General features: G+C 39.6%; 1 long non-coding RNA gene across 1 annotated transcript; it reads left to right on the forward strand.

The window, feature by feature from the left end:
• Positions 1–18,350: 18,350 nt before the first annotated feature.
• Positions 18,351–22,580, forward strand: LOC122144463. Its single transcript, XR_006159726.1, has 3 exons — positions 18,351–18,387; positions 22,280–22,386; positions 22,479–22,580. It is a non-coding gene; the product is annotated as an uncharacterized LOC122144463 (long non-coding RNA).
• Positions 22,581–23,214: the final 634 nt, after the last annotated feature.

Raw genomic sequence — 23,214 nt, forward strand, 5'->3', positions numbered from 1 at the left:
AGCAGAAGGCATGAATGGTCAATGGGAGTAATAGCAAAGGCCTTTCAGAGTGATGATGGAGAGGCTGGTTAAGGAAGGTGGAAGTAAGGTGGCCTCCCACCAGCCCCCAGGACTTACCTGAGACCAGTCTGAGGAGTGGATTCTACTCTTGAGTCAAGGGGTTGTTTAGGGATTAAAAGAAGTATATATGGCCTCTTACAGATGCCAGGCGAGGGGAGTGTGGTGTAATTAAGAAAGTTACAAGGGGCTTTGTTTAATGTAGAATGCCTTTATTTTGAAGGTGTGTGTTTTTATTTTGTAATTTGATTTATGCTGTTTGTGTCATGCTTCCCTTGCCCTCATGTATTCCTGCTATTGGTTGCTTGGTTCATTGTGTCATGTTCTGATTGGTCTTAGTCATGTGTCCTGTCTCTCATGGGTTCTTTCATGTCATGCTACCTGTATTGTTTGGTATAAATAGCCCTCATGTTGCCTTTGTTCTTTGTCTAGCTTTAAACTGTGTAACCTGTTGTTGTTGAGTTGTGTTTCTGTTATGCCAAGTCTTTTTCTGGTCAAGTCTGTTCATGTGGACGCCAAGCTTGTCAAGTCGAGTTTAAGTCAAGTCTGTTTTCAAGTAGATGAAATCTGTTTCCAAGTCAATTGATAGTTCAAGTCAAGTCCCCTTGTCTGTTGGAATGTTTGGATGTTTTGAAATATTTTAAATAAACTGCACTTACGGGTTGTTCACTCTTCTTCAGCCCAGTGGATCATTAAACATTTGCTAAAAAAGCTAGAACGACAAACAGAACTGGGAGGGAGGGGAGGGGGGCCATAGTACACCACGTTGATCCCTGTGGATGTGGAGCTTGTTAGAAGGCTGTTTGAAGATTGATTGGTTGACTGTGATGGTGTTGTCCATTTGGGTGTGGAGGTTGTGCCGGTGATTTGAGCGCTCTCAATCCCAGCCATCTTGCCATCTTTGAGGTCCTGCCTCCCTCTGTTGCCCTTCCTGTGATGGCGGTCGCCATTTTGAGCGTGTGGGCTACACACTGCACTCCAGAGAACTCTCCTGTCCTTGAGTCTGCTCCAGAGACCTCTCTTGTCCGCGAGTCTGCTCCAGAGGCCTCTTCTGTCCACAAATCTGCTCCAGGGGCCTCTCCTGTTCATGAATCTGCTCCTGTGCCTTTAGAGATGGCGGCATCCGCTGCAGAACCTCCAGAGGTTGCGACGTCTCCTTCTGAACTCATAGTCTGCCTTGTTATGGCCAAGAAGGTCATTCATGAACTCACTGTCTATTATGTCACAGCCACGGAGGCTGTTCATGAACTCACAAACTGTCCTGTCATGACCAAAGAGGCATTTTATGAACATACTGCCTGTCATGCTGTGGCTGTGGCTTCAGTGTGGAGTGGACTGAGAGCCATCACTAACTACAAGATACCATCCTCCTGCACTGAGGCTAATCAGCAAACTTGCTAACGACCTTAATGAGTTTTATTGTAGATTTGAAACCCCCAAACACCCATTCTGACCATCTCTCTACACAGCAGTTAACACCTCCTGCAACCTGACTATCTATATATACTGCTGTTAAAATCTGTGAAGATGATGTCGCCAGGTCTTCAGGAAGAACAAAAGAAGAAAAGCACCAGGCCCAGATGGTGTTACACCAGCCTGTTTGCAAACCTGTGCTGACCAGCTGGCCCCATCTTTCACCCAGATCTTTCAGCAGATCTCTGGGTTGTGTGAAGTGCCTTCCTGCTTCAAGCGCTCCACCATCATCCCCGTTCCAAAGAAACCCAAGATTACAGGACTTAACGACTACAGACATGTGGCTCTAACATCTGTAGATCATGAAGTCGTTTGAAAAAAACTGGTTCTGGCTTATCTGAAGGACATCACTGGACCCTTACTGGACCCCCTGCAGTTTGCTTACCGAGCAAACAGGTCCGTGGATGATACAATCAACATGGGATTGCACTAAATCCTGCAACATCTGGACAAAACAGGGACTTATGTGAGGATCCTGTTTGTGGACTTCAGTTGGCTTTCAACACCATCATCCCAACAGTCCTCCAGACCAAAATGACCCAGCTCTCTGTTCCTAGCTCTATCTGTCAGTGGATCACCAGCTTTCTGACAGATAGGCAACAGCTAGTGAGACTGGGGAAAATCATGTCCAACAGCTGCTCCACCAACACTGGTGCCCCTCAGGGATGTGTTCTCTCCACTGCTCTTCTCCCCTACACCAACGACTGCACCTCCAAAGACCCCTCTGTCAAGCTCCTGAAGTTTGCAGACGACACTACAGTCATCGGCCTCATCCAGGACGGTGATGAGTCTGCTTACAGACCAGGGTTTTTCCTGGGTCAAAATTGGTCTTCGGTGGTGGCTGACCGACATGGTCATCCACACACAGCAAAGAGTACCCTAGTACCCACATGATCCGCAAGCCCAATATTGACAATAAATGTTAAATTTATGATAAATACAATAAGAAACAGTTTGTGATTTTTTTTTTCTTGTCCTATTTAATCATGAAAAACGATCACTGTCAGGCTAGTTGGTTGTAGAATGATTTTGGATTTTTTTTTATATGTAAACATCATCGATACCAAAGTATATTTGAAATGTCAAAGGGTACCACAATTTATCTATTTACAAATTATGCAATTATCAGACACAGATATTACACTTTCCACTCTCACTGTCATTCTTTCTTGCCCTCTTTGCAAAAAAAAGCTGTATTTTCCAATGAATGGGCTTCATGTAGTTTTCGAAAGTGGATAAAATCTTTCTTTTATAGAATCGACGAATTACTTTTAAAGGCTATAATCATATCAACGGAAAAAGTGGCGTTAAAAAGTGGCGTTAAAAGGTGTAATAGTGTAATTTTTTACCATGTAAAAATTTAATCACTATTAGCAACTAACTAGCAACAGCTTGCTTCGGTGCTTTGATCTAGTTTCATCTCACTCCAGTCTAACTTTAAACTAAATGATTTTTATAGGTAATTTACTACACATTGTCACTTGAGCCCTATACATACTGTGGATTATTAAGGCTAAATTTTACTAAACACTCTTGCTAAATGGGGTAAAGCACACTTACTTTCTCATTTCAGATGATGTATGTTCTTCTAAGAAGTAATGATTTGTTATACACGGATTCAGACACTGGCCCGAACTTGAGACCAACTGCTTTAACCATTCATTATAATGAATCGGCTCAAAAGGAGTCACATTAGGTGGCGAATCTGGACTTCAGCTGAGCGTGTTGTGTAGGAATCCTGGCTGTTAGGACATCGCGAAAGATTTGTCAACACACACACACACACACACAAAACACTTTATAACTGGATAGAACTTTTTTTTTTTTTTTTTTGCGTGTATTTAAAGTTATGTTGGCTGCATGTATGCGGAATGCTTGTCAGCAATTGTGAAGAAGATAAGGCAATTATTTTTTTTTTTTACTGCAATCCACACCCAGCTGATAATTCAGCGGTAATATTCACCTAATGCACGCGTGAAACATGGATTCGGGTCTTCCGACCGTTTAGGATCCAGTTGATTTTGATGCGTGGGAGAGAGCAAAGACAGAATCAGGGAAGGCACGGAGGGCTCTATTCGATACACTCAGCCACGCGACGTATAAGGCACGAATGCAAGTGTGTTCGGCTAGATTTCAGTCCGCTAGCCATTGGCATTTTCCTGCCCAGCGCCACGTCGTTTAATTAGCAAATGCATTTTAAGCTCTCATTTAATAGCTTCATGGGCGTGCTGGGGTAAAAAAGAGGTGTGTTCAAGCGCATTTGCCATTTTTGGTTGAGTTGAAAGACTGCTTCATAAGACCAACTCAAACCTACCAGTCTAAAGTCTGGTAGCAATGTTTTTTTCTTTGTTTATTTCAAAGAGCGTGCATAGTATAGGTGGTTCATTAACGCGGCATACACACTTCGCTTAGTAAACACAGGAGGATAGCACTGTAGACACAAACATGCCAAATATTGAAAATTAAAGATGATTGCGATGCATAAAGAGTTTTTATATATTAATCAAATATAAAAATATCATATAATGTCACCAATGGATGAGTCATCGCATGTATCAGAAATTAGGCTATCTATTTGCTACTCGACACGAAAGCAGCCCGGCTTTCATCTGGGAGACGTGTTCTGTCTTCGCGCCTTTTCAAATTCCACCGTGTAACATAAAATCCGCCGTGCCACTTCACTATCATGAACAGCACTTTCGTGGTTGCAGTGACATCCATCAGACTCTGGAGACCACCATCTTTCCAGGACCTGAAGTGGGACAACTACAATAACTCCACTGTTAAAAAAGGCCCACTGCATGCTTGGTACTTCCTTCGCCAGCTGAGGAAGTTTAACTCTGCCATAGGAGCCAAGCTGGAACAGTTCTGCACCAGCCATCGTAGCCCGCCCCAGCACTCTGGTAATAACTGTCTGGTTTGGTTCAGCTACAAAATCCAGAGCATCAGAAGCATGACTACTGGTGAGAACGGTTCGGACTGCTGAAAGGGATTATTGAAAGTTGCTCCCCTGCCCACCCTTCCAAGAACTGTATACATCCAGAGCTGAGGGAAAAGGGCTCGAAAATCACTCTGGATCCCTCTTACATCAAAGATTACCCCATCTTTTGAACTTTCTTTTGGCCATCTGGCCCGTCGCTCAAGAGTCTCATATACCAGGACAGTCAAGCACAAGAACAGTTTCTTTTCCCCTAGACAATCTAAATCTATAAAATATTAAATGTTCCTCTAATTTTATACACAAAATGTGCAATATCCTTATATTTATTTGTCACCCCTCCATCCTAGTACTTCCCTGCATCTCCACTCTACTCTATTCCATTATCATCTATAGCACAATTATTTATACCATTTGCTAGCAATGTTTTTTTTTTTTTTTACTGTGTGTTATTGTCTCTGTGTAATTGAACTTATGTCACTAAACAAATTCTTGTACGCGCAAATACCAAGTACTGGAAGCCTTTTCTGATCTCTTGATTTTGTGACTCTGGAAAATATGTTTTATTATGGAGCTAGCTTTCTAACAGCTTAGAGCTCCGGTAAGCACCTTCCACAAAGCTTTTTGGGATTTATCGGTAGAAACCACATTAACATCTGAAAAAGACGGTTAAATTGCTCATTTAATATGTGATAAACCCCAAGAGAAGCAGATGAGCAAATCACATGTAGTCTATTACTGCGATTATTATTATTATTATTAAATCTTGATAACATTAAAAAGTGGACCTCAGAGAACAGTACAAAATAATTTAAAAGGCAGTTCATGACACCTTTAATAGTTACTTGGAAAAAGTAATTTGATTACACTTACATTGTAATGTGTTACCCCCAACACTGAGTTTATATACAGTACATATTTATAAAGATTACCTTGTTTAATGGCTTGACAAGCGAAGTGAAGGGCAACAAAGGATGAGGAGCAGGCACAATCAATGTGGGGCCAGTGAAGTTGAATATGTATGAGATGCAGCTGGCAGCTATGCTCATATAGATACACCAATTGCCATAAAGAGTGGCCAATGTATTTTGGTTTAGTCCTTGCCTTGCCAACTCAAAGGGAATCTTTGTTCATTAGGCCTGAATTAAAAAAAAAAAAAAAAAAAAAGAAGGATGATAAGACATTCATGGCTTCATGTTTGCAGATGATTTGTAAAGGCCTCTTACAATCTCAATGGGGAACCCTGGACTTAACTGCTGCTCAAGGGGCACAACAGAGATAGCTTTTTCCCGGGGCAAAAAATATTTTTATCTGATCAATATCTGCATTTATAAATCTATCAAAAGATGCCACTAAACACGCATATATTTTATCTCTGACATTAAAAAGTAGCAAACACAAAGAATATAATACTTGTTCAGATTATGTTACCCAAAAATACTCCTGTTCTTGTTCCACTGGCCTTTTCCATTGGTGTCCCAGCATCCTCTAGTGCTCTGTAGGTGCACTGCAGCAAAAGTTTGTGCTGAGGGTCCATATTGATCGATGCATCAGTGATTCCAAAGAACTTGTGGTCAAACTGATTCAGACTACACATACAAAAATAAAAAATAATTAATTAATAAAAGCACATTGCTTTTTTTGGCCACATTTTACAATTTTAATGCAATGCATACATTAGACTCAGATAGTATATGTCATAATAGTCTTTTTATGTATCACTACTAATAGTAATATTAATAATAATAATAATTGTCTTTGGCTGCCATTACAATGTATTTGAAGCTTGAATCGGGGTGGTTCTAGGATTTCATCCACAGGGTGGGCTAAATCTTCAGACAGACCATTAAATAGGCGGTGAATGCGGGGCAGTGAGCAGGCGTAGGCCCGTTGACGGGTAGGGGACACGTCGCAGCAACGAAGCCGATGCGCGTATGGACAACGGGCCCGCCGGTACGGCGGAAGGCTTTTTTTTTTTTTTGAGGTTGCACCGTGGCGTTGACTTGTTTTTTTTTTTTTGAAGTGAAAGACAGTCCATGAAGATATTTTTAAATTGCCTATAAGGTTGATTTCTCAGTATTTTTTATTTATTTTTTTCACCCTCAGATTCCAGATTTTCAAATAGTTAACGTACCTTGGCCAAATATTGTCAGATCCTAATAAACCAACATCAATGGAAAGATTATTTATTCAGAAAATAAGACTGGTTTTGTGGTCCAGGGTCACATCTATTCTTCCATGTAATGTTCACTTAAAGACATACTGACTGTTTTTTTACATCATAATTGTCAACGACAGCATCTGATATAATTTTGTGCCAATTTGTAGTTGCCTTGACAAACACATGCAATGATAAACTTTCTGCGGAGGAGCAGCACTGGCCTGAATCATTCAGATAGTTTGCGGGGTTGAGACGGCTTGAGACAAAGCAGATATGGGGGCTAAAGCACCTAAAAAGGTCTAGAAAACCCCTGGTCATGATGTTTATGTGATTGTGGCTGCAGTACAAAAAAGAGTAAGGCTGCATCTACTGCTATTTATGGAAGCTTATCTGGTTGTATGTTATTGATGATTTTAAAGCAGGCACAGAAATTAAATTTTACCCATTAATAAGTGCTGCCTTTGCTGTGTATGTCTTTTCCTGTTTGATTTCTATCTTGGATCGACACTGAGAGAGAGAGAGAGGAATAGTTCATTTTGTATCTTGAACACTCTTCCATGAAGGAGGACTTCCAGTTTCAGTCCTCATACCAAAACAGATGAGAACATACAAGCACATAAGACTATCAAAGAAATGAAGGTTTTGCCAAAAAGATAACACAAAGAACAAAGTCTGTAATCTGTTCACAGTTACCTCCTGGGAAAGCACCCAGTGCCACAAATAACAGCAATTTCTGTATCATCATCCACTGTGTTTCATAGATTGTATATACAAATGCATGTGAAAGCCTATGAACTGGTGACAGCCAGAATAACACTGGGTGCTATCAAAGCTATCGTCCTCACCAGGGAAAAACATGTTGACCATAGAATGGGTAGCAGAAAATACAATGTAAAATTAAATGAATTTACCTGGAAACTCATCATGGGTCTTGTCTTGAAAATTTTCAGATGGCCAGAAACCAAGTCTCCCCAGTATATATTCAGCTAAAGTAAAAGTAACAATTTTACTAAATGATAAACAAAAAAAGATCAGAAGCTGATAGCATCTAAGAGAATCATTATCTGTTGTCCGGACTAAACTGGCCACCAATACGAACTCTTTTCCAAAAGAACATTTATATATACATTGTGTGTAGGATCCAAATTAAGAGTGTAGCCCTTTAAGGAACCTGGCCAGGAAGTAGAGACTGCCATTTGACGGCAGCAGGGACATACCGGCATTAGACAGGAGCATGCTACCTGAGGACGTCAAGCCGATACAGCTTTCTACGGGAAGAAAATTTGCTTAGTGTCGCATTTTATGTACGGAATACCATGGTAAATCCGTTATTTTGTTTGTTTTTTCTTTAACTTGGTATCGCTTTTCATATAATTGCGAGTTAGTTAAATCAGCGGATGTAAAGAGAGTTACTCCATCCTTATCAACAACAACCAAGCTTACTTCAAAACAAACAATCAACGGGAATAAATCATCGGCACTGTAAGTAAAGCCTTCCTTGTATATAACTTGCACGCTTGGTTGATAGAACGTGGCAGAACGCCATCACATTGTGACTTCCCAGTAGCTCATGACACAAATCCTTAACTTTTTTCAAAGGAAAATACATCACATTGATTATAATCAGTCTTCTGATGTGTAAAATGGTTTAATGTTCCTACTTTTTTTACTTAGCTAGGACTCAAACTCTGTATTTCACAGTGTTTCTGATAACTTGTATTCTAAGTACTACATTTTAAACATTTAACTCATTGTATTTCTTCTTTTAAACACAGTGTTTGTCTACAAATGTTTTATTGTAAATTAAGAATCACAGAATTATGTGTTATTATTATTTCAGAATTATGTGCCCTTTAGAAACTTCCAAGTGAACAGCACATTATAATGCAATCCCAAAAGAGGCACAAAATCACTTTCACAGACTTTTTACATCAAATATATCTCTCTCCTGGTGGAATGTCCTTGCCTAATCCTTCAATTCCTAAGCCATCTCAAGAAATGCATAAAAAACACACCTCTTCCATCTTCATTTGAACCACTAACTATAGCATTTTCTATTTTAATTCTAGAAGAAAAAAACATGACCCTCTAACACTTGCACTATCTATTGTTATTCTATTCTTACTACTTGTTTTCTTTTGTTAAAAAGAAACACTAGAATTTCTTCTATTCTTTTTCTATTCTATATCTTGTTTTTATTTTTTATTTATTATAAAAAAAAAATTGCCCTCTAACACTAGCAAGTGTTTTTTAAATCTTTTGATTTGTTCTATTTTTATTAAAAAAAGAGACCCTATAACACTACTCCAGCTGCCTTATTATTTTTCAATTCTATTTACTTGATTTCCTTTCATATTTATTATAAAAAACTTTCTACATGTACTCTGCATTATGCTAACTGTCTCAGCACTTCTTATTGCCATTTTGTTAGTTTTATTTGCTTCTATTATCCTAATTTATAAGTCGCTTTGGATAAAAGCGTCTGCTAAATCAGCATTTCCCAATCACGTATTATCTGGCCCTATGCGTGTGCGTTCCACTCAGTCACTCACGACCCACATGAGTGCTCCACCAATGTTCTTTTTTTTTTGAATTGGAAAGTCAAATTCAAAAATCGAACTGACAGGAAACATCTATGTAGTATAGTTTTGTTTCTGTTTGCAATATCCCTACTGTGCTGTAACATGGTGTGGTACATGGGCAACTCTGGTAATCCATGACCCCTTAAGCATTTACTGTTAACAGAAAAGATTAAAATGTTAATGAAAAAAAAAATAAGACTTAACATTTTTTTATATATATATATATATGAATGTCTGAGACCTGTTAATAATGCCATAAATGTGCAAATATCAGCATAAACAGAATATGAGTTTTGACATGTCATCATGCATTTATAAAAAATTGTATATAATTAAATAAGCTTACACACAAAATAAAAGTAGGCATCTTGATGAGGTGCTCCGAGAGCAGTGGCTCTGGGCGGCTTCTGAAGCTGGAAGGAGGAGGTCTTGAAGGCACTCTGGGGCTGGTGCCGACACTGACACTGGAGTGAGCTCTTGGGCTGACTGGAGATCCGGAGCCCTTCCAGGGCTTAACGGGGGATCTGGAGCCCATCCCGGGCTTGACTCGGGAACAGGAGACCATCCCGGGCTTGACTCGGGAACAGGAGCCCATCCTGGGCTTGACTGGGGGTCGGGGATCCGACAGTGGTGATGGGACTGGAGGGTGCTCTGGAGGAGCAGGCACAGCAAAGCACTTTCTGCTGAGCTGGCACTGGAAAGTGAGTTTTGGGACTGAAAGTCGGCTAATTGGAGCCTGTCAGTTTTGTTGTTATTATTAATATTAGTTATTAGTTAGTTACCTGTTCAGCCTTTTAAATTATACATTTTTCCCCGAGCCTGGTAAAATGTACAACATTTTTATATTTTTAGTGATGAACTAGTGTAAATATTTGCTTTGTTTTATATTATGTGAGATTACATAATTTAATTATTTTCATTTAAAAGAGAAAGAAAAATTAGACTTAGGGGTGATTAGCAGATGTGCTTTTACATGCATGTGTATAAGAGAGAGAGAGAGAGAGTGAGGGTAAATTGGGAAAAGAGAGACAGAAACTCTCAAAGAAAAGGAATTGTTTCTTTCAACCTAAACCAAGCACTAACAATTCTGGGAATATTTCATTCACAGGTGTTCATTCCTGTGTGTGTGTTAGGAGGAAGACTTTTATTATTCATTTTATTTATTTATTGTTTTATTTTAAATTTATTAACAGTCAAGTTACATATTTTATATAAATTATTTTATACAGCCAGTGCAAGATTATATGTGTGATCTGTTCCTCACAAAATGTTTAAAATTTTAAAACCAATATCTTTCTCACATCACCATAGCGAGAGAGGGGGGAGCAAAAAATCCCGCCTTGAATGCAACCGACATATAAATTCCCAAATGAGACAAACTCCCCGGATGTCAGAACAGACCATAAAATCTTTCACCCTAAGTTAACCTGTCACCGATGGTCACTCAGAGACAACATTTGTCTTCCGTAACAGACAAAATAACCTATATCACAAACGGATGTCGTGATAATGGATGTCTGCGTCTATATTACAAACAGGTGACTGTAACACTTGTCATAAGGTTAATCCCTAATGACATGTGTAAGGTTTCACCCACTAGCCCAACAACGACGGCATTCTAGTCCTCCAGTGGTCTGGTCGGCTGCATGTAAGTCCTCTCTTCTGGCACTTCTGGAAAAATCATCATCTTAATTTAATACAATTTTTGTGTCGAATTCCAAATCTGACTCCTATGCAGTCAATTTCTTTTGTCTGACTCTCTTAGTTTCACAATGTAGCTGATCATATGATTAATTTGTGTTTACATTTTGGATCTTAGATTTTTCTGATTGTCTTATATTTTCAATTATTTTGTTCACTGCAGTCCCGGTATCGCTTTAGAAGAATCATTTCGGTCGACTGAATGCTCTTCCCGAACACAAACTCGTCAGTTCTGATCTTAAACATTGGATGCAGGGTAAATATCTACCTTAAAGTCGGTCGCACTCTGCTTACTCGTAAGAAAAAGCATAGTTTTTATATATTTACCAAAACTGCAACTTATTTAAGGCAGTGATAGTCAGAAATCGAAATGGACTCAATTGATGTGCCCTATGCTCCATCTATTAAATCTTTCGTATAAACAATCCTGAACACAGATTTGAGGTAATACCTTCGCTTTAATCTACTAGAATAATGCAGAATAAAGCAAGAATAACATTTATTGATTTGCCAGGCAGGATTAAGCATCAATTAAAAAAATTAAAAAGAATTCATCACACAACTGATTAGCATAAAATACATAATACAATTCAAAACATAATATAAGAAAAGTTTCAAAGAGTCAGCGTACCTGGCAAATAGAGAGATACACACAGCAATTTGTGCGGGAAGTTCTGACTGCAGATTCTTCCTTGAGTGGTTTGCCAAATACCTTTAAATACCCAAGTCTTAACAAAAGGACAGTAAACATTTAGCACCCAAATATTTATGCAGCTTTTGTTGGACCCTTTCTCGTGCCCTAAAGGGTCACATGCCTGGTTTTCTAAAGGTCAAAGTCATCAATCAAAAATTTTGACCTTTGGTGTAGTATAATTGTCTCTCTCCTCACTTTACAACAAATCCTTTAAACTTAAAAATCCTTTTTAAAATATAATTCTAATAATTATCTATTAATTAATTATCTATTAATTATCTATCTAATAATTTTAATGTATAAATATAATTGCAGTATATAATAATAATATAGGTTTACCTATACAAATAAAATACAATTATAATAATAATAAAGCGAAACAAGGTAAGGTTGGGCTCTCTCATTCGGGACTAATCCAAACATTTCCATATTCGTGATGTTGCCCATTTGAAGCTAAACTATTATTCATTAGGTAAAATAAGCTTTGTAGTTCACGCGTGTTTCGGTATCGATGGAAAAAAAATCTTAATGACAAAAATATGCCAAAGTGGCCCACTGCTCACGCCGAATCGCACGGTGAACGGCTGCACTGTAGACTTTAGCGTAAGACTATCCCACATTTTGAAATTAACGGACTGTACGAATTTTCTTATGGTTTTTAAGGATGTTACTGTAATGCCACGGCAGCAGAGGGAGCCCTCACCTGAGTACTGACTGTTCACCGCTCCCTCTGCTTCTACAGTAATTTCCTGTTTGACACTATTTAACACAAGTCAGCGTGTTCACACATTGCGAAGTATTGCCAGTTTACCTGCCTGTTTGTGTATGATTCTGCCTGTTCTCACGTTCTTGATTCTTGGATTGCTCCATTGGATTTATTGCCTGATTGGACTGATGTTTGTGTTTGACCCATTCGCCTGCCTACTCGTCGGACTGCCATTACGGTACTGACTCTCTGCCTGGTTTAACGACTCTCTCTAAGATCTTTCCCTAATAAACTTCTGCAAATGGATTCTAATACTGCCTCAGCCTCCTCGTTATAGAATACTTCACCTCAACTGAATCCAGCGGAAGTTACAAGCCTGCAAGCAGCGTTCGCTTATCAAAGTGAAGTACTAAAGGGGTACCAAGATCACTTGGGCAAACTTCAGGCGGTCAACGAACACTTGACGAACTACATCCAGTCTCTCCCAGCAACCATGCCTAGGACAGTGAGTTTTGCCCTAAGGTGATAAGTTCGATGGTTCTGCTGATCGATGTAGAGGCTTTGTTCGACAAGTAAAAATCTACTTTGATAACCAAGAAGACGAATTTAATTCTGATGACAAGAAATGTGCCGTCATGATGTCACTGTTGTCTGGAAATGCGATCGATTGGGCTGCGGCTGTTTGCTACACTGATATGCGATTAAGAAGATCGTATGACTACTTCATCCAACAACTGCAAGAAGTGTTCGATTATCCTGCGGGGGGCAAGGATAAATCAACCCAGCTTCTGCAATTGTCCCAAAGCAACTGAACAGCCGCTGAGTATGGCATCTTGTTTGTACGCTCGCTGCTCAGAGTGGATGGAATGTGTTCCAGAGAAGCCTCAACGCTGATCTACAGGCAGAACTGGTTTGTAAAGGAGAGAGCTTATCATTCTCTGACTTCGTAACGGTCACCATTAAGATCGATAATCTAATGAGACAAGCCCCATGAAGAAGCAGTACTAGAGAGATCCCGCCTAATTCCCCAACTGTTATCCAAGTCATACCCTCATCTACCACCAAGCTAAGTAATGAACTCGTGCAAGTAGGATTGTCCAAACTCTCTGAGAGTGAAAGAACCAGGCGACGTCAACTAAATTTATGTTTTTACTGCGGTGAACCAGGCTATAAGCTAAGTCAGGGATGCCCACACAAGGCTCAAAACTCCACGATGGTAAACATGGAACATTTCTCTTTACCTAGTAACCAGTCTTTCAAAATGTCCCTTTACCTTACATACTGAAGACATGTCCATCTCAAGTAACAGCTATGATTGACTCTGGAGCCGCATTAAACCTCATCCATAAAAATATCATCCAAGAAATGCAATATATACCCACTCAACCATGCAATCCACCTATCAATATTAAAGCCATCAATGACACTTCAATTGGTAAATGGAATATTTCTACAGACCAAAGTGATTAAACCCTTCAAGTTGGCTTTATTCTCTACCAGGAATCCATATCTCTCTATGTCATTACACTCTCCCAGCACCACAAAGTCATCCTAGGATTTCCATGGCTGTCTGTTCATGACCAGTCATTTCCCTGGCATCAGGGTGAGCTGACCAAGTGGTCTGCTTTCTCGCTAGAGCCGCCAGCTTTTCCCCTCAGTTCCTCAACCATGTTATACTCACTAGCATTGAGAGATCTCACTAGTACCAAGGCGATTACTGATTCTTGGAATATATCAATGGTGCTGGGTAAAAGACTCCAACCTAATGCCGTAAGCTCCACTGGTCTCTCTCTTTCACCTGATTCCAGTTCACCATTACCTATTGTCCTGGCAGCAAAAATAGTAAGGCAGGTGCTCTCTCCAGACAGTATGATCTTCCCCTTGACAGCCATACCCCTGAAAGCATACTCCCCTCATCTGTAGTCATTGCCCCGATTACCTGGGATATCAAATAGGAGATACAGCGAGAACAGCTCCAAGAACCAGCCCCTGCCAACTGCCCACCTAATACACACTATGTCCCACAAAGTCTACGTCACCGGGTAATTCAATGGGTCCACACCTCTGTCAGCTCTGGCCACCCTGGCATTTCCTGCACTCTGCACCTGCTATGCAACTTGTTCTGGTGGCCTTCAATGTCCAAGGATGTAACTGCTTATGTAAAAACCTGTCGAGTCTGTGCCCCAATCAAGACCCCTGAGTTAACATCTGGACTCCTTCAACTCCTGCCCATTCTACAACGCCCCTGGTCTCTATCTCTCTCTCCATCGACTTTGCCACTGACTTACCTTTATCCAATGGTTTCACTGCAATCCTGGTTATCATAGATTGATTCTCAAAGTCATGCTTGATTGATCCCATTAAAAGGGACTCCCCCCATGGCACATGGAGACCTCGCTATGTGCAATGTTCTTATCATGTCTTGCAGGAATTCATGGAATCCCGGAGGATATTGTCAGTGACAGAGAAGCGCCAGTTCAGGCCCCAAGTCTGGAGCATCATCCTGCAAACACTTAGATATCAACGTCAGCCTTATTGGCCAAGGCTACCTTCATCCACAAGCTAATATGATAGAGTTGAATAATTAAAATCAAAAATTCAGCGAGATATCTATGATCCCTACAGCAGCGGTAGAATAACATTGATGGTCAGGGAAATCACTCCCATGGGCAGAATACGCAGCGAAGATTCATCTGACTCACTCATCAACAGGTCTGACTCCTTTCTTCAGTGCATCCTTGGTTATCAACCCCCCCTATGTTCCTGTGGTCTGGCGTAACCCCCTAATTGGTCCCTTCGCCATATGGACGACTGGATTTGGAGTAGTGAGAGGGTGTGGGATAGTGCACATGTACACCTTCAACCAGCTGTATAAGTACAGGAACTCCAGGCCAACAAGTTTACGCCTGGCCACATCCTCTCCCTACCAACCAGGACAGCGGGTCTGGCTCTCCACAAGGGACCTCAAAATTTGCAAGCTACCAAGCGAGGAAGCTCAGCCCAAGGTATGTTGGTCCTTTCGAGATTCTGGTAAGAAGAATAAATGAGGTCACACACTACCTTACAGTGGGGCTTCCTGCTGACTATCGGCTAATATCTCTCCATCCTTCCATGTTTCTCACAGCTCAAACCCGGTCCACCTGGGATGCAGACCCCAATCATAAGACTCAGGAACCGCCACCTGACGCTGGGCGTGGATGGAGGCCACAGCCATACAAGGTCAATGAGCTCCTGACTCTAGAAGGAAAGGGGGCCAGTGCCAATGCCTGGTGGACTGGGAGGGCTATGGACCTGGAGGAGAGGTCATGGGTAGCTGCCAGCGAGGACTTTCATCGAGCCAGACCTGATCGACCCAGCTTCCACGATCCACGGGGACGTTCGCGAGACCGAAAGTGCCGGCAAGGAGGCACTCATAGGGAGGGGGATTTTGTAATGCCACGCCAGCAGAGGGAGCCCTGACCTGAGTACTGACTGTTCACCGCTCCCTCTGCTTCTACAGTCATTTCCTGTTTGACAGTATTAAACACAAGTCAGCGTGTTCACACATTGCAAAGTATTGCCAGTTTACCTGCCTTGCCAAGCGTTTTCCCATTGATATTCTGACTGCCTGTTTGTGTATGATTCTGCCTGTTCTCACGTTCTTGATTCTTGGATTGCTCCATTGGATTTATTGCCTGATTGGACTGATGTTTGTTTTTGACCCATTCGCCTCGCCTACTTGCAGTCTCTCTCTGCTCTTTTGGATTCCCCTTGTGTATGTTGAAAGATTAGACTGCCATTCTGGTACTGAACTTTCTGTCTGGTTTGACTTTTAACGACTCTGTCTCTAAGATCTTTCCCTAATAAACTTCTGCAAATGGATTTCTAATACCTGCTGCCTTACAATGTTATATTATGTTGTTGTTGTTGTTTTGCTTCATCCTTTTTATCTCCATTTACAAACCAACATTTTACAATTACAGTCAGTTTGCAATCCGTCTCTTTGTGCCACCTGGCGGTTGTTTCGCGAATTATTTTAACACGCGACTGACTTGCAGTTAACACCGCAGCGTTATTACCCATTCTGGTTGTCCACCTTTGGTGTGTATATATGTATGTGACAGTGACGTGACATACAGCCAAGTATGGTCAACCATACTCAGAATTTGTACTCTGTATTTAACCCATCCAAAGTCTCTCTCTCTCTCTCACACACACTCTCACACTCTCACACTCTCACACACACACACTCTCACACTCTCACTCACACACACACACACACACACACACACACACACACACACACACACACACACACACACACACACACACACACACACACACACACACACACACACACACACACACACACACACACACACACCCAGAGCAGACACACACATTGCCCGGGGAACAACTGGGGGTTCAGTGCCTTGCTCAAGGGCACCTCAGTCGTGGTATTGCCAGTCCGAGACTCAAATATGGGAAGAATCGGTTCAGGTCCAGAAATACATACATGACAGCTATTTATCATTCTACATATGGTAAAAAAAAAACACCTGTCAAATACAAATACAACAATGCATATTCTGTAACCAGCTCCAGGTATATGTACATCTGTGTAGAAATGACATTCGGGAGCAGTCTTTGGCAAACGCAACTCGGCTTTGTTGTGATCAATAAAGTCTACTGGCTTCAAAACTTTCCAAGGATGTTAACGGTTAACCAAACAGGCATTTGTGTTTATTTGTGCTGATTTACAGGCATTGACGTAAAAAAAAAAGTATTTCAGTCAGGGGTATTGAGGGTGGAAGAGAGCGCTATTCATTAACTCCCTCCCACCTACAACTCCTGCCAGCACCGAGACTTAAACCTGCAACCTTCGGGTTACAAGTCCAACTCTCCAACCATTAGGCCACAGCTGCCTGCTATTACATACCACTGTCATGAGAGAAAATGTCACAATTACCTGTTTTGTTATTTTATTTTATTTATTTATTTTGTGTGCAGAAACAAGATTTGTAGAAGATTTTCAGTTATCTTAATTCAATATAATACATAGAATTATACCTATTTGTAGGAAGAAACTATTCTACTATTATCTACTATTATTAAAAGAGACTGTGTGTGAATGTGTCAAAGGGTGCAGTGAAAGTAATGAGTGAACTATTTAAAACTTGAAGACCCTGCATATATGGGAAGAATCGGTTCAGGTCCAGAAATACATACATGACAGCTATTTATCATTCTACATATGGTAAAAAAATAAACACCTGTCAAATACAACAATGCATATTCTGTAACCAGCTCCAGGCACATCTGTGTAGAAATGACATTCAGGAGCAGTCTTTGCATACATGACAGCGGCTTTGTTGTGATCAAGTCTACTGGCTTCAAAACTTCTCTTAGTTTTTGAACAAGGAAATATCCACAACAGATTCCATACTGATTGTAGTCCTTGAAAACCAAAGAGCAGTTGATGGAATGATGTTAGAATGATCATTTTTAGTTGATTGGTGACTTCTTTGCAAGTTTAATTATTAAAGGTCATATGTAATATTTTCTGCTGTTTTGCATGATTAGTATTTCTGAACTTTGAACATTGGCTTTTTACCAAGTAAAATACTTTCCAAGGACGCTAACGGTTAACCAAACAGGCGTTTGTGTTTATCTGTGCTGATTTACAGGCATTGACGTACGTTCAGTGTTCATGGCTGCTGATTGGCTGGAATATTGATGAACCATGTAGATGTATTGTTCTGATTGGCTTAATAAAGAAACAGGCAGGTTCTGTTGACTGACTCCAGATGGGTCAGTTTTTTTGATTTAAGAGAACAAATAGAAATAATTTAATCATTATCTTTGTCCATCAGGTCTGTGCTGCAGCAATGCATCACTTTATTTCCATTGTGTTTTCACTGCTGATCTTTACCGAGCTGCATGTGAGTGTTGAGTCCACAGGAAGACATTTGGAGCAGAGCAGGGAAAGATATTTTAGATCATTGCTGACTGTTTGAATGGGATGCACTGGGGATCATGCAAGTCAGAAGTGAGTTTTGTCCAAATGGAACATCGCCAAAGGGGTTTAATGTGAAGGTAAGCTGAGCATCGACTTGTAGATGTGGTTTTTGATTTTTATAACTCAGTATTTTTGTCTTGTTTTTCAAAATAATAAAATAGTAATAATTGAATAAAAAATCTAAACATTTCTAAGTTGATCAGGACTTGATTTCACCTTCAGGAATTTATTGTGTATTTATTTTTTTATTTTGGGGCTGTAAAATTGATTACTTTTTACATAATATTTGTGTTTTTTTGTGTATATTTATATGTATATATAAATTCACACGTACATGCATATATTTAAGAAATATTTATATTTATGTATGAGTGTGTTCCTTAAATAAATACATGTATGTGTGTATGTATTTATATTGATGTACAGTGCCTTACGAGAATATTTATACCCCTTCATTTTTTTATGTTTGCTTGCCTTATTTAAAGCTCCTTTAAATTATTTTCTTCCCACATACATCTACACTCCATACACCATATTGACAAAGCAAAAAACAGAATTGTCACAACCGTAAACTTATAAAAAATAAGCTGAAAAAAGTACATTGCATAAGTATCAGTGTTGGGTAAGTTACTTAAAAAAGTAATCACTACAAATTACTTCTTTAAAATTGTAATTTAATTACATTACTGATTGCTACATTTAAAAAGTAATCAGTTTACTAATTACTTTACTTTCAAGTTTACTTTACTTTTCAAATTATCAAACCTAAAAAATGCACTACAAAGAGAAACTCACAGTTCTTTCTAATTTAATATTGACTGAAAAAATACATAAGTATTATTTTTATAGCCTACACTCCCAATATCAACAAAACTTTTTTTTTTTTTTTTTTTTTAAAATAAAAGAAAAACAAAATTGAGTGTGCCTTCTGCATTCTTTGTGAATATCTTCCTGAAACAAGTCACTAAAATGAACAAAAATTACATTTGAAATACAGTAGGCTATATCTAAAGAAAGCTTGAAGTGTCTGTTATTTTAGAAAAAATCATAATGGAGTAACAAATATTCTCTGATAAAATAATTTTGTATCACGGGGTACATTATTTCCTGTCTGGAGCTCACAAAATGTGTCTGCGCCAAAATAATCATCCACACAAAAATCAGGCTTGTGACGATTGCAAACATGTAAATATCCACATCACCTCCATATACAAAGAAAGATTCAAGTTCATCTCATTACTTTTTCATTTTGGAAAGAGGCGTAGTTGTGAGGAATAAGCCTTGAATTGTGATGCCAATGCGGCTTAATGCAGCAGATGATCTCTGTGGCGGGGGAGGCGTGGTTCAGCGAGGTCTGCGACGGGAGAGCAAGGGAGAGCAAGTGAGGAGACGAGCGGTGGTAAGTGGGGCAAGTGAAAAACGATTAACACCTGGATCTCGTTGCAGTGATTGGCATGGGGAACCGGTATTTAAGCCGGCCGAGGACCGGTGAGAAGAGAGAGAGGGCTGGGGACTCGTGGGAGTGAGAAGCTGTGGAGCTACAAACCCCAAAGATAGGAAGACTACAGTAGTGCGAAATACTGTGAACTGCATGCGCATGTGGCGCGATTGTTTATTTGTTTTTATTTTATATTGTCAAATAAAGTATCCCACGAGCCTCAGCACGCCGACCCCGGTCTCCTTCCTCTTTACTTGAACGAACTTTGTTACACTCTCATTCTGATGAGTCATTTATTTTTACTTATTAGTGTTACTGTGACATAAACTTGTACACATTTACTTGTTGAACTTTTCCCAAACTATAATGCCAGACTAAAATATGTAGAGTGCAACATTTTGACATATGATTTATACGAATTTAAATACGACCTTTCATTGTAACTAAACGTTGTAAGACTCGTCTGCATTTTAGCTCATTTTGTCCGGTGATTTATTAAAGGGCATACTGACCTGGAAAACATTATTTTTTTTAGTCCATAATTTTGTAACTTAAGTAACGTAATGTTACTGACATAAGTAACTATAGTCAAATTACATAAATTTAAAATGTAACACATTACTGTGTTACCAAGAAAAGTAAATGGATTACAGTAATGCTAGTAAGTTTTTGTGTAACGCATCATATCCAACTCTGATAAGTATTCATACACTTAACTAAATATATAGCAGAAGCACCTTTACAGCCTCAAGCCTTTTTTTGTTTAATGTGACAAGCTTTGCTCACCAGCATTTGACAATTATCTGCTATTCTTCTCCTCATCTCTTCTCCTCTCAAGCTCTGTCAAGTTGGATGGGGGCAGATCGCATCTTCAGGTTTCTCCAGAAATATTTGATTGGGTTTAAGCTCAGGGTGTCTCAGGGTGTCAGAGTTGTCTATAAGCTAAACTTGCTGTGTGTTTAGGCTCATTGTCCTGTTAGAAGATGAACCTTCTGCCTAGTCTGAGCTTCTGAATGCTCTGGACAGGGTTTCATTAAGGATATCTCTAGCTTTTCTTCTACTCTGATGAGTTCCCTGCCGCTGAAAAACAGCCCACAGCATGAGGCTCCAGCACACTTTACTTTTGGGATGCTACTCTGCAGATGATGAGCAGAGCTGGTTTCCTTCAAACATGATGCTTGCAATTGAGCTTCATCAGACCAGAGAATATGTGTTTCTCCAGAGTCTGAGGGTCCTTTAGGTGCTGTTTTGTGAATTCGAAGTGTGTTTTCATGTGTCTTCACTGAGGAGAGGATTGAGTCTTGCCACACCGCCATGAAGCCCAGATTGATGGAGTGTTGCAGTGATGTTTGCCCTTCTGTAGGTTTCTCCTATCTCCACATATGATCATGGAGCTCAACTAGAGTGACCATCAGGTTCTTCTTCAGCACTATAACCAAAGCCCTTCTCCATCAGTTGCTCAGTTTTGCCAGGAGGCCAGCTCTAGGAAGTGTCCTGGTGGTTTCAAACGTCTTCCATTATGGATAATGGAGGCTACATGCTTCTGTGACCCTTCAGTGAAGCAGATTTTTTCCCCATGAACTCTTCTACTGATGTGTGGCTTGACACAAACCTGTTTCTGAGCTCTACATGCAGTTCTTTTGACCTCAGTGCTTGGTTTTTGTTCTGATGTGCATTATCAGCTGTTAGACCTTTTATCAAATGTGTGTCTTTCCAAATTACACCCATTCAATTGAATCTGCCACAGGTTAACTACACTCGAAGTGTAGTAACATCTACTGTATAAGCAATATAAATGCTCCTGTGCTAAATTTCAACTGTCCCAGATACTTGAATATGAATACTTATGCAATGGAAACATTTAAGAAATTTTTGGGTTTTAACCACTTTGCAAATATAAAAACAGTTTTTTGCTTTACTATTATGGTGTATGGAGTGTAGATTGATGTGGGAAAAAGTCATTTAAAGCAGTTTAACATAAGACAGCAACATAACAAAATATATGAAAAAAAATGAAGGGGTGTGAATACTTTACATAAGGCACTATGTGTGTTTTTATATATACATAAAAATATACAAAGCAAACACATAAAACACCTGGCATTTAAAAATAAATTTAAATGCCAGATTACCTCGCAGCTTAAACAATAAAAATCTGTATTTTTGTCTTTCCAGTTAAACATGCCTAAACAAGTTAGATTTATGATTTCCTTTGTTTTTTATTGTGCAGGATTATTAAACAGCCTTAAATAAGTTGTAGTTTTTTCTTTCTTGTTTTTATGCAAAAAACTCACTTTATTCTGATTTTTTTTCATAAAACAAGATATGTGATTTTTGTTTCTCAAGTCAAGGTGTAAATGCTTTACTGAATGTTTTGATATTTATACTGGAAAACTAGACAAAGTAGGGAAATAATTTTTCTTGAGAGATGTTGAGCCCTTGTAACTTAGTTAAATCTCCACCTGCCATGGATGTTATCAAATAGAGGATTGTCTTAATGTTGTTGCTGTTATTTTATTTTATGTTTTTAGGTGGAAAGACATGATTATTTTGATAACACTGCACTCAATGCGATTCATCTTTTCTGTGAGAGTAAATCTGATGACGCATCAGGCATCATTCGGTCTGATGAAGGAAGGTAATGGACTCAGACAGAATGATGATTTTCTTGAAAATAAATACTCATTACTTAATAACTATAAACCTTAAAAAAAAACTTTTTTTCTTCAGCTTTGGCCAGTGGATAGATTATATCCAAATGTGTCCTACTGGATTCTTAACAGCTTTCCAGTTGAAAGTTGAATCTTCCCAAAGGAATTGATGATGATACAGCCGTAAACAACATCAGGTGAGTTTTGTCATTCTGATTAGAGTTTGCCATTTAGGGTCTCAGTTTTTTTTCCCTCATGAGGCTGCTCAATTAAGTCAAGTCAAGTCACCTTTATTTACAAAACAAAAACAGATTGTGTAAAAGCAACTGAACAACATTAATTAGGAAAACATAAATGTCAATAATACAAAATGACAGTTAAAGGCAGTTCATCATTGAATTCAGTGATGTCATCATGCAGCTCAGTTCAGTTTAAATAGTATCTGTGCAATAATTTGCAATCAAGTCAACGATATAAGCTGTAAATGAAGTGTCCCCAACTAAGCAAGCCAGAAGCGACAGCGACAGGAACCAAAACTCCATCAGTGACAGAATGGAGAAAAAAACCTTGGGAGAAACCAGGCTCAGTCGGGGGCCAGTTCTCCTCTGACCAGAGCGAAACCAGCAGTTCAATTCCAGGCTGCAGCAAAGTCAGATTGTGCAGAAGAATCATCTGTTTCCTGTGGTCTTGTCCGGTGGTGGAGTCTGAGACAAGGTCTTTACAGGGGATCTGTCTCTGGGGCTCTAGTGCCTGGTCTCCGCTGTCTTTCAGGGCTGTAGAGGTCCTTTCTAGGGTGCTAATCCACCATCTGGGCT

Source organism: Cyprinus carpio, unplaced genomic scaffold (assembly GCF_018340385.1).
Source record: "Cyprinus carpio isolate SPL01 unplaced genomic scaffold, ASM1834038v1 S000006682, whole genome shotgun sequence".
Classification (NCBI taxonomy): domain Eukaryota; kingdom Metazoa; phylum Chordata; class Actinopteri; order Cypriniformes; family Cyprinidae; genus Cyprinus; species Cyprinus carpio.